This window comes from Chamaea fasciata, unplaced genomic scaffold (genome assembly GCF_029207755.1).
Source record: "Chamaea fasciata isolate MVZ Bird 193981 ecotype frontalis unplaced genomic scaffold, bChaFas1.0.hap1 SCAF_16, whole genome shotgun sequence".
Taxonomy (NCBI): domain Eukaryota; kingdom Metazoa; phylum Chordata; class Aves; order Passeriformes; family Sylviidae; genus Chamaea; species Chamaea fasciata.
This window is the reverse complement of record NW_027094101.1, coordinates 3384343-3397092: the sequence shown is the minus strand read 5'-3', so window position 1 is coordinate 3397092 and position 12750 is coordinate 3384343. Positions and strand designations below refer to the sequence as shown.

The following is a 12750-nucleotide window of genomic DNA, read 5'->3' as shown; positions in this document are numbered from 1 at the left end:
AAATTATTATTATAAAACCATTTCCAGCAAAGCCATATTTACTTGGCCCTGGCTCTAGGGCAAAAATTTTCTATCTGATGTTTAAATAATGACAAACAATTTGCAGGATACTGGTAATCTTAGATCAATTGCCCACAAGCTGTTAAAAAAAAAAAATTAAAACCCCTTCTCTGCGCACTCTTCAGCAGAATGTGAGCAGGCTGCAAAGCGGGGAAGCTGCAGAGCAGGGAGAGAATGGAGAATCAGACCAACAGGCTTTGTGACATTGTGCAACCAGCAGCTGCAATCCGGAAGAAAATGCTCTTTAAAAGTCCACTTCCAATGAGAACATTTGTCTTCACACCTGCAAGCAACACAGAGTAACTCACTTTCTTCCACTATTTTCTCCCTTTGTTTTTTGTATCTTCTGGCTGAAATGTTCAGGGTTTGGGTCAGCAGGAACACGTTCCCCTCCAACGCCCTTCTTCCTCAGACAGACGGGACAGGGTGTGGGAGAGGTGGCTGCGAAGCACAGCCTGCATGAGAGCTCCACTCCCCTAAGAGGGCTGGGACCAGCAATGCCCACCCCTGCAGGGAAGAGGCAGCACCAGTGGGTCACGGAGGTGGCACTCTGTGGACTGCAGAAGGAACCATCCTTGCACAAGACAAAGAACCCAGGAGGTCAGGAGACTTTTGAGCTGCTCTGAGTCTCAGCTGCACCCACCCAGCACAGCCAGGCTCCACCTGCCCCATGGGGGCTGCCTCCCACAGGCAGGGAAATGTTCCTCTGACCCTCTGAAAGGAATAACAGTAATCTTCCCCCAGGACTGTAAAGCTGCCCAACAGAGTTCCACCACAGAGACAAAATTCTCTGTAAAAATCTATATGGCATTCAAGTAAGTCTCCACAGAGCTCTGCTCACTTCAAGTTCATTCCAATTAACAAGCTGGGTACTTACAGATAAAAGAAAAAAGCACAGTTTTTTTGGTTTTGCCTCATAAGCAAGAGTTAGTTACAAAAATACTTGGTATTTTTAGTACAATCTGAGATATTGTAACTGGGCTACATAAAATATCTCATTTTCTAACTTCTGTTTCTCAGCATCAAAATTAACCCTGTCCCTCACTCTCGCTCTCTATTACTGCAGCCTGTGGGCTGTCACTGAAACAACTGCAAACTGGACACTTTGCTTTCTTCTTTCTGATCGCACCTGATTAACTTCAAGTTCCGAATTTCCAAATATTCCAGTGAGAAACACATCACTCTGTTGTCTCAGTGGGTGAGGACAGAGCAGGATTATACACATGCTGTCATCCACCAACACCCCTGGCTAACAGCTGCCTCCTGTCATAAAGGCACGTTTAAAGGACTTGACCAGCCCTGAGCTGCAAGAAGGAAAATTCACAACATACCTGCTGATTTCAGTGACATTTCAGTGACTGGGTGTAAGCAAGATCTGAGTGTGGAGCTGTCTCCTTTTGCTGGCCCACAGCTGTCTCCCACCACCAGCACACACAACATGGAACTGCACCAGGAAAGGTGGCCCCTGCAAAGGGCTTTTTATTTCTTGCTGCACGTCCCAGCCAAAGCTGGACCTTTTATTTGGGGAATATAAGGGCCCTGAGCACAGAGCTGTAGGATTCCCTCCAGCAATAATTCAGCCTCGCTGGAGACAACCAACTTAATGCAATCTTAATGTGATAAACTGCTAACTTGATTGGATTCAATGAGATGTAAATTATTAGATTCAATAAGTACACAGAGACCATTTCACCTTACATTCTGCTCAAGAGGGCTCTGCCTTCAGTCTCTTCATCATTCCTCTTAATTATATGCAATGCATCATAAAGATGGGAACAGTTTGGGACTTACACTGTCCTCTGACTCCTCACAAGCATCCACAGTGTTCCCTTCTGGGTAGTGTGTCTTTTATTTATAAGATAATTTTTTTCAGAACAGCTGCCATCACTTACAGACACAAACTGATCTTCAGCATGGTCAAATTAGATCTAAAAAACGCTGCTCACCCGTATTTCTGCAAAATCCCCACATCTTTAAGGCAGAGAATGTCTTCCCATGTGGATTAATTTTTAGTAACCAAAAACTTTGTGGCAACCAGCAGACTTTTATAGCTTCTTATTCACTGAAAGATTCTTTAAAATCTGTTCTGCAGAGCAAAGAAATCTGCACTACCATTCCAAAAAAGGGGAAAAAATGATGGGACACTATTTAAATATGTACAAAGAGACTCACAAAAATATGAGTCCAAAGCAGTGTCTCTGGGCTTGTAAAACTCAAGTGGGATTTACATTCCCCTGTGGTTCATAAACATTTTGAAAAGATTTCTTCTTATAACCTTTTTCAGATTCTGACTCAGACAAGTGATTTTTTAAAAATTATATTTAGCTGGCGTATTTCTAATCAAAGAGGAGTGTTGGTTTAGACTTTGTGCACTGTGTGCCACTCACCTTCTCCTCACCTTTAATTTCCCTGTCTGCCATTTGGAGGTTTTTTACCACGCAGCTCCTCACACATTATTTTCAGATGTTTCCAATTTACCAAGATGTAATTCATAACAACCACCCTTTTTGACAATTAACCTTTGCTGTGGGGAAGGCGCACTTTCTACTCTACAGATGTTGCTTTTTCATTGAAGGTCCACAGACTTTTCTCCTTCAATATATAGTCCTTCATGTTAAAAGCCTTTGAGAAAATAACACATAATCTTTTGATCCTATTAAGAACACCACAGTGCACCATTTAGCAGAGATCATAGGTATTCCTTCACTTCAGGCATCTCTGAAAGGAATTCTTTAAATGAAAAAACCTCCTACTTGAATTTGTTCAACAGTTTTATACTGAATAAGGCTCTGTCAAAATAAAGATTCTGATCGATGTTCTCAAAGGACTTGTTGAAGAGCTCAAAACCAAATCAAAACAGTTATTTTCAAACTCCACACTTCAAGTCAGCTTTTTCATTTCGCCTTAGAGGAGTGCTTCAGAGATCCCAAGTGATGTTGGGGCTGTTGCCCCATAGTCCCCAAATACAGATACTCAGTATGACATCCTCATGTCATCTGTGATACTTTCATGTGTTTCCTTGACAAATGGTAACAAAGTAATGGCCTGTGCGGAACAAATCTCTTGGGACATCATCTAGGGAAGAGAGCAAGGGATTTCCAGTTCTGCTATAACTCATTAGCCCTCAGAAGAGAGGCACGAAGCCGAGCCAACTCCCCCTAAAAGTCTGCAGCTGCCAGCCCCGTTACACCCACACTTTGATTCTCTTTTTCCTGGGCTGATTTTCTGCTGGCCTGGCCTGGATTGGAGCTGCTCAGGGTCTGCCATCCCCAAAATCAGTTTCTCAGCTGACACCACACCAGGGACACCACCACAGCTGCCATGGACTCGTCCTGCAAATGTTTCACAGCCTGATGAGAAGGTGGATTTGTGTCTTCCATCTGCTGAGAATCCAGCTGAAGTGTGAGAGGTGGCTGCTGGTTTGTTCAGCTGGCCCTAAGTGAGTGTGGTTTCACATAGGGCCTTGCTCATGGGACTCTCAAAGGGATGACTAAGGCACTGATGCCTCCCACTTTGAAGGGATCCTCTCTGTTTCTCCTCTTTCAGCTTAACACAGAGTTTTCTGGCATTTGAATGTGCAGTTGCTAAGTGGAGGCATGGCTAAGAAGTCAGCAGCATCAGCAGTACCTTCCAAATGACACTTCTGCACAGGTAAGAGCTGCCCATGCTGCTCTTTTTGCCCAAACTAGAACTGAGTTTCACGATCCCTGCAATTCTCAAAAATGCAACCTGCTGTCTGACTTGTGGGCATTCTCAATCTCCTTTGTTTTCCTACACTTGCTGACAGGTCAGTTGTTTCTAGTTTATTGCTGGTGAATAAAGAGCAATTGCATTCCCAATCAGAAAATCCCTTTGGGATGCAAAGCCACAAATGCTGCAGTCTGGACAGACCGATAATTAGAGGCCAGTTCAATGCAAAATCCACTGAAATCAAGACACAAGAAAGGAGTGGGTATACTGAATAACTACTGCCCAAAAATATCAGTGCAACTTCGCAGGGAACCTGTTGAAGTACCTCTAAAGTATTTTTGGTGTTGGAGTTGGGAAAAGAAGGCAGAAAAATAAGGAAGAGATTGGGAAATCCATCCAGCTCTCAACCAGGACCTCTACAGTCATCACCTCACCTCAGTGGTGAAGGAAAACGTGAACCACTTGAGGACAACCTGAACTGAGAGAGAAGCATTTTGGGGTGTGAGGTAGCTTAGAGAGAGGTCAAGCCTGCACAGGCCCTTAGCTGGCAGTACTTTTACAGGCTCTGCCTCCAGAAAACCACCTGCTTATCCAGAACCGTGGGTTTCCTTCCCAAGTGCATGCTGCCACGTGCTGCTCTGAAAGGTCAGAGAGCAGCATCCGAGCATCGTTTTCACACAAGCCATTAAAACTCCGCCTTAGAAACCCCAAGGAAGGCACAAAGCTCATTCTGCTAGATTAATACAAATAGGGACTTTTATTTCCCATTGACTTATGTGTACTTAGCCATATTATCACCTGGTACTAATGTGTAGCCCAAAGGACAGGATTTGAGCCCAGCTTTAATTAGTTTACTGTAATGAGGTAAACCACATTTCACCTTTCCAAGGAAGTAATTATTTGCACTCTTCTTGCTTTTCAGTACTTGCGCCACCTTCTTCATTTGCAGTGGGGTGAAGCTGCTGCCTGATTTATCAGAAATTCAGCAGGACCAGCACATATACACAGAAATAACAAAGAAAAGCTCCTGAAAATGACACAATGGACCGGGGGTAAGAAAAAGGACAAACCCAGCCTTGAGACAAAGTGCTTTTAAGACATGTCACCTCATTATTGTCCAGCTTGGGCAGGGAAGAGGCCAGTCTGCTGCCCTGTGGTCCTCCAGTGTCCCTGAGGCACTTTGTGTGCTGAGACTGACACGAACATTCGCAGGACACTGACAAGAGCTGGGGTATGGGGCGTCCTGCACCTGGCAGAGAGGCTGCTGGGGATATCCTGAGCTCATCCCCACCTGGCTGCAGTGCTCCAGGGATGGCTCAGGGGGACAGGACCAGCTCCGCACCACAGCTCTGCTGGTGTCAGCCAGCCTGGAAGGGGGAAGGAAACAGGACTGCAGTAGAGCTCATGGAAACTAAATAAAAATGAGGACTTTGAAGTTGTTTTGGCTTCACAGGGCAGTTCCCCATACCTGGGGATTAGGCAGCAAGATGTTTTTATGCTAGGATCCAGCGTACAGGAATACTTTCCATTTTCTGAATGCAATAACATGAAGGATCCCCAAGCTGGGGCTCTCCCCAGCACTTTCCCTTAACCCAGAACATCTGTAAGAAACACAGACATTGAAAAAATATTTGGGTATCAATAAAGTACATGGAAGATACTTAGGGATGACATCTGCTAAAGGTGAAACTTTTCGTTTTTACAAAAGAATAGGACAAATAAAATACGTTTTTTAAAAAAGAGGACATTTTTTCTTTAAAAGTGGTTTAGATCCTGCTTTCACACAGTGCCAGCCCCTGCAGGTGCTAAGCAGCTCTTGCCCTCAGGGGAGGAAATGGGCCAGCGCTGCCCTAATAGTAGGGATTTCTGTCTCCAAATCACCTGTTTTTCAAAGAGTATTCAAAGGGACTGTTGCCTAAGCGATCCTGAAAATCCCCGTTGTTAGTCTCATCTACAGATATCTAAATATCTTTTAAAATTTTGTTCTAAATAAAATTGAGCAAGACCCCCCTCTGGCTCAGCATACTCTAACTAAGCTCTTCCTGGAGATTTGACCTTTTTTTTTTTTCTTTTCCAGAAAAGGTATTGCTGCTGCAAAAATTTAACTCAGGTTTTAAAACCACCTCATCTATTTAAAAGGATAATATTAAACAAGAGAGCCATGAAATAAGAATGATCAAATACTTCCATGTGTTATCATCAATAAGACTGTAAATCTGGCCACACCAGTTCACTTCAGGGCATCTGCTCACATTTAATTGAATGATTGTTTTAATTTTTCATTGTTTAAAACCACTCAACCACCTATCAAAAGCCAGTTCTGCTCCTAGAGTTGGGAATAAAGACTTCTTGCTCAGCTCCACTGAAAGGTCCCTTTTTTTTATCAGGAATCCTGGACCCCGTGAGAGCTGCATAAATCCAGACCACAGTGGGATTTTTCAGGAAGAATTCCAAATGTGGGACCAGATCCTCAGACATTTCCTTGGGACTGTTGCTTGCTTTTACCAGAGGAAAGCTGGGTGCTATTTCCTCCCAAAACTGTCAAGAGGCTGTTTCCTCTCCAGCTTTATGTTTATTTAAGGAATCTCAGAGGCTGAACTTCACATGAAATAATGCAGATAAAGGATTGGTGCCCTTCTCCAAGCAGCTTTAGTACACGGATCATTTTCTGTAGGGTCAGATGCTTCCAGAAATTCTGGAGCAACTGTTAAAGCAACGTCGACCAGTGTTGGCACTGGAAACGTAGCACTTACCTCATTAATGCAAATGATGGCATCAGCTGACACCTATAAGGTCTGAAGTCCTCAGCTCATACTGGCCGCTGTACAGAAAGCAAATTGACCATCCCTACCTTAAAGAGCTTCCATTCTATGAAATTGTGGCCAAAATAAAGAAGAAATGCTTGTCACAGTGGTGCTGGCAGAGTTGCACAGTGGCGTGGTCCCTTCCTTGCTGCATCCAGAGAGCTCCGGCTGTGCTGCAGGAAGGGAGGCACAGTCCTGCTCCCCCTGCAGCGCCCCATGCTTTGTGTTACCCTGGCAAAGCTTGCAGGGGTTCAGAGCCATGGGGAAAACCCCTGAGAGGCAGCAAGAAGCAGCAGTCAGAAAAAGAGCCAGATTCAGGGTCAGCACCCTGGAACTTCACAAAAGGATCCAATATAACCTCAAGTTTTCTTTTGAACCGAGGCTTAGATTGTATTTTTAAGTCCTGCTGATTACACCTAGGAAGGTGAGACAGTCAGGTGATCTCAGTTTGTGGCAAGACAAGGAAACAAAAAAAAAAAAGGAAGTCCATAATTCTTGCACACATGTCAAAAAAACTTCTGCTGTCTTTAGGGAAGAGGTCACACTCTCAGGAGTGCTGGGTTTTTCTCCATCGGTACTAAAGGCACAAACCAGTGCAGCACATTTAAAATCCAGCCTCAAGTTTTTTTTTCAAGGGCAGCTTACCCTGCAGCAAAAAATCCAATCTCCAGAATAAGAGTTGTACATGTAATGGGTGTATAATTTGTCAAATCTGAATATCTGCACCTTCCACATTTTTTAATTCGCCCCCTATAGTTTTGTTTATTTTCTTTGTTTAATTTACTTTTTAAATAACGATATTGGAATGTAAACACTGTGTCAAAGCAAAAGCTAGAATGCTTGAGAAAAATTATTCAGCTTATCCAAAGCAATGTCTCCAGTTTTTCTGCCAAAGTATTTGCCGCATATCATCTGAATTCACAGAAAGCTTCAGATCTGCTGAAAACGCTGTTGTTGGCTTTGGGGTTTTTTTTAAAAAATAAAACTTTGCATTGACTGAAAGCAACTTCCTATTAAGAGATTGGCTCTATTGTGAGATGGATTCTAAAATCACGAGTTGTTAAGTAACAAAACTGAGACTCTTTAGTTCTCCGGCCTGTAAGCCCTGCCTAGTCCCTCAGCTCATCTGTGCAAGCTAATCTTTGCTACTCTGCAGTACAGAAACTTATTTTTTCTTTTAAATGAAACTGAGAATCTTATGTAATTGAATGACTCCAGTATCAAATATTGTGATACAATCTCAATTTGGGAGACTTGCAATTGCAGATGTCTTAGGGCTAAAACCTATCATTTCTCTGAGTCTGGACTGATTGTGTAGAATTACTGTGGGCTTTCCTCAGTACAGCAGATGGTGGTGGCTCAAGGGAATCAGTTCCAAGTCCCTGATTCTCCTTCCCCTCCATGCCCTACTCTACATCAAATAATCCGTTAATTCGCCACTGGCAAGGAAAATGCCCCATTCTCATGCATGATGCTCACCTCACACTCAGAGAGGACATGAGGAGAAGTGCAAGGACCATGTTCTCCTGCAGATGCTCACCCCAGCCTTCCTTGCATTGCAGAAATTTTCTGGGGTCAACCTGCAAGCAAAATCAGATGCTTGCCCTTCCCCACCCCCGTGTGGCACAGAGACACTGGAATCACAGGGAAGAGTCCACCTGAGATGACAGCAGGGGCTGAGAGACCACCAAATTACCCCAGATGGATGGCAAAACTGAGGAGAGCTCCAGATTCATGGGAGTATGAAATCCCTGGGGCCCAGAGCAAGGCTAATTGTCTACTTTAGGTCTTTGAGTGCAATTACCAGCACTAATGGTTACAGGGACAGATTCCAAGCAAGCACTATTTAAAACTCAGAACTGGAGGGTTTGGGATAATGCTAAAGCCAAGCAGATAATCTTTATAAAAGAAGAAAACAAAACTGTGATTACACCAGTGCCATGCTTGCCTGATATTATAAATTATGTGGAAGTTATACCAGGACACACAATACTGAGAAGGAACAATCTGGATTTATTTTTTGCAAATGCTGTTGGTGGTTGATATCCAGACATTGGTCATTAGATCTAGTTTTATTGCAGCCATAAAAGAAGTGAGTCAACAGCTTAGTCACATCAGGCAGGATATGCTTCAAGCACGGCCTGAGTGAAAGAATGAAGTTAAACACTGAGAAATACAAGGTAATTAGAAAAAGAACCCTAATAGCTTCTTCCCTAAACCAGCACGTGCAGGAGTCTTCAAGCCAGACTGCACAGCACCCTGTGAGGCAGCAGGGTATGGATTTAAAGGAAATCAGCTGGGCTTATCAGCTTGTATATCAGGACAGCAGTTTATTAGCCATCACTACAGGTCTTTTGGCTTTCAAGTGTATCAGGTATCTTCATCTTGTAAAAGAAATGCAAAGAAAGATGTGGAACCTGGTTCTTGTCCTACACCTGCTGCCTGTTGACTCCATTTGTGCAGATTATCTATTTACAAAAGGCAGGTTCTGTCAGTGTGAAGGCTGTAGAACAACTGAGAGAAACAGGACAGCAGGCCCTGCTAACTTCAACATGCCAAGTGGGTCTGAAGTGACCTTTCAAGAGTGATCCAGAAGGGAGTCTGATGGATACCTTGGACCACTATTTATCTATTTTAAACTGAAGTAGTAGCTAAGCACTGTGCCTGCAGGAAGAGAAAGATACAGTGAGAGGGACGGGAAGAGGGGAGGGCAAGAAACTTCTGCAGGTAAGTCAAAATTATCCTGTCACTGCAGGACTAGAAATAAATCTTACACAGACAGCATGGCAGATTTATACCACTCTAGGCTTGACTCCAGGAGGCTGGAAAGTTGGAGTGAGTTTTTCAGAGTGTCATTTTATTTCAATGTGGGTGCATGACAAAAACTCAACACTGAAGAAGTTTAACGACACTATATTCTCAAGGGAAACATGAAATATATATAGATAGTTCACATATGCCTCCTATCTGATGGCAAGGACTAGCATTCTCTAATGCAATAGAAAATATGGATGGGATTGGGGTTGTGAGTGATACACTGGGGTGGGAGCAGGAGACTGTTGATTTACTCCTGAACCCCTGGGAGCCATCAAAAGGCCAACGTTTCTGTAAGCAGTTAACAAGGTTAAACTGGTTAACTGCACAGCTGGGTTGCAATATGTGCAAAAAAGGACATGAACTGCTCCTTTGGGATCCCTAGAGGCAATGGATCTGTGAGGAAGGATCAATATGGGTAAAAGTGAACGTGCCCCCAAGGGACACTGAATGCAATGCATTAGGTTTTGTTTGTAAGAGACAAGGTACGTGGGTGAAACCACCAAACCAGCGAAATTTTACACTTTCAGACACCCCTCCTGGCCTGACTGGCTGATGGTTTGGTGATTCCCTGTCAGTTTGATGCTGGAATGGCTTGTGGGAACCAGAGAAGCTGCATGGATACGAAATCTCCTCAAGGAAGTGTCCAGTCAGTGCTGCTGTGCTGGGAACTGCACATGGGTGAGGCAGGGAAACAACGACCTACGGGAGGAACCTTCCTCTAAACACACACAAAGCCAAAAGCTTCCAGCAGAGGGAAAGCCTCCTCAGACGCCCACCACACATTGTCTTGGGCAGGCAGGCAGGCAGGCACTCCTTCAGGCAGGGCTGTGGGCACAGCATCACCCTCCCCAAGGGCTGCTCTGCCCCCGCGGGACACACACACACAGCCACTGCTCCACCTCCACCTGGCCGTCAAAGCATCCTCCACCCAAGGGAATATCCTTCCCACGGACTGGGAGGAGGTGGGGGCAGCTGCTGCAGTTCTGCTGCTTTATTCTGCTTTGTCCTCAGTGTGCAATTACCCAAAACACAGAGTCATAAGACACAATTTACAATCCCTGCAGCTTTTTTGGCATCCCACTGTATTGGCTTACAGATAGAATTGGTAGTGGGATGCAGCAGATAGAGACAGCACTCTAATTACAGATTTACATTAAGAGGAAGGTTTAAAAGCTAATAGGACATTATTAGAATAATGATCCCTAGATGTTCTCCCAGCTGAACATCTGCCATTACTAATTAAAAACAAATTAAAATCAACCTGTCCAAAGAGAAATCAATATTTACAGAAACTAGATACCACCCTAATGTTAGACATGGTGCTGACCTACAAGTCCCTTCCCACATGCCACACCAAATCCAGGATCTAAAAGGCACATTGGTTATAAATTGGAGCCTGTGCAAAAACCACTTTTGTAAAACTGGCTCAGAAATTTGACTCGTGTACAGCCTGTTTGTCTCTTTCATTAGTCAGCTGCCCAACAGCTTTAAATGATTGCCTCATAAAATGATAGGTTACCCACTTTCTCAGGCTGGGGTGTCATTTTTTCCAAAAGCAGGTTAGAAATTGCATTTCGAGTGGCAGATGAAAATAATCTTGCAGCCTCTGTCTCCTCGGTTTGCATCCCTGATTGCTATTGAACAGTGTCATTTTGTGGACAGAATCTGCATCAATCTCACTTCATGGCAGTGTAAGAGTCAGTCCTGGAAGTGAAGGCATACAGTTACAGACAGAAAACAATTAGGCAGAAAAATCACAATAGCAAATAGCTTTGAAATCCATTAGCTCCCTCAAACTGCAAAACAAGTGCTCATTGAATTGGTCATTGTACAACCATCACAAAACGCTACAAATCCCTGAAAATGGGGAAACACTCAGCCGTCTGCTCCAAAACGTATTTTAAGATCTACCACCAATATCATGCAAGAGAAGTTCAAAAATATGTGGGCTCATACAAAGACTAAAAGAGGAGCATCCAAGCCACAGAGGCAGGCAACTCCTTGCTAGCACTTGCTGGCGCAGTACCCCATCAATGTTTGCCTGCACAGGAACTTAACAAAATTAACAGGGGGTCACTTGCATCACAAGACCCAGGACACTGGCTGGTACAAAGGAAAAAAGAAAAAAAAAGGAAATCGTTGAAATCCTCCTAATGATTTGCCTTTCCCTTCTCACATAAACTCAAATCTATTAAAAAATATTAAAGCCAAGTCTGACTCTGGAATTTAATTTTGCCATTGATCTGACAAAGGCCGTGCATATCAACCATGAGGAGCAGGCTCACGATGATCGACTTGAGGCCTCAGACTGGAACTGCTGGCCACCGACAGCTTTCACAGGCAAAGATCAGTGGCCCCTTTGGAAAATACTGTTCCTTTTGTGTCTGGAAGAAAAGCTCTGTGGTCAGTAAGTGCTCTCGTGTTCCCACGCCAACAGCAGTGGAAGAGAAGAGTCAATGGCAGAGGAGTCTCTGCTTTTATAGCAGTGCCCAAGTTGGACTTCAGGGGCCAATAGCAAGCACTGCATGACCCTGCATTTCTGATTCCATAGGCTGTATTATTGGAGACTTCTGTGTTTGCAGTGTGGGAGCAATAAAGAGCAAAGGCAAGAAATAAAGAGCCTCCGGGTGCTGACATAAAATTAAATCCTGACTTCTCTTTCAAGTTCAAGGTAGGAAAATCACAGCTGTATGTCTTTGTCAAAAGTGTGCCCAAGCACTAATATCATCAAGGGCAGAAACTTTTACCATGTAATCTTGCCACACACTGTATATCATCCAGAGCCTTTGTGGACTTGGATGTAAAATAAACTACTAACCCTCTTTAAAACATGCCAGCAAGCAGGATTTGGACCCATTTAAGTAACTTTAGATTACCGATACCTGATCCGCAGGGAGACCAAAGCTCCCTTCAGGGCAATATCTGATTAGAGGAGAAACAGTTGTTGGCCTCTAGGAAACTGCAAATAATTTTTCGTTCAAACCCACAGGGATTTTTGCAGCCAATTCAAACAGGGAAAAAAAAAATTCTAAGAACCCTGCAATAATATTCTCTGCAGTTTTCTAAAACACAAATCCTGCTCATCCCACTCAGTGAAGCAATCTTCCTGAAGTTAATGAAACCAGTCCCCACCTAGAAGCCAGTCTCGCTGCAGCTCTGCTGCCGCACAGAGAATTGCTCCATGGTCTCGGTTGAGTTGAGCCACATCAGGTAGTTTGCAGTTACATCCCTCTCCCTGCTCATACTGACAAGTTCAATTTTTTCAGTTTGTTTTCCTCCCTTTTTTTTTTTTCCCCTTCCTTTCTTCAATGATGTGTTCCGACATTTTTTCCTCCTGCCATAGACAGAGGCAGGTGAGCTGCAGAATAAACATAAAGAT

General features: G+C 43.8%; 1 long non-coding RNA gene across 1 annotated transcript; it reads left to right on the top strand.

Moving 5' to 3' along the window:
* Nucleotides 1–3518: 3518 nt before the first annotated feature.
* LOC136297894 (uncharacterized) lies at nucleotides 3519–5775 on the top strand. Its single transcript, XR_010723242.1, has 2 exons — nucleotides 3519–3711; nucleotides 4673–5775. It is a non-coding gene; the product is annotated as an uncharacterized lncRNA (long non-coding RNA).
* Nucleotides 5776–12750: the final 6975 nt, after the last annotated feature.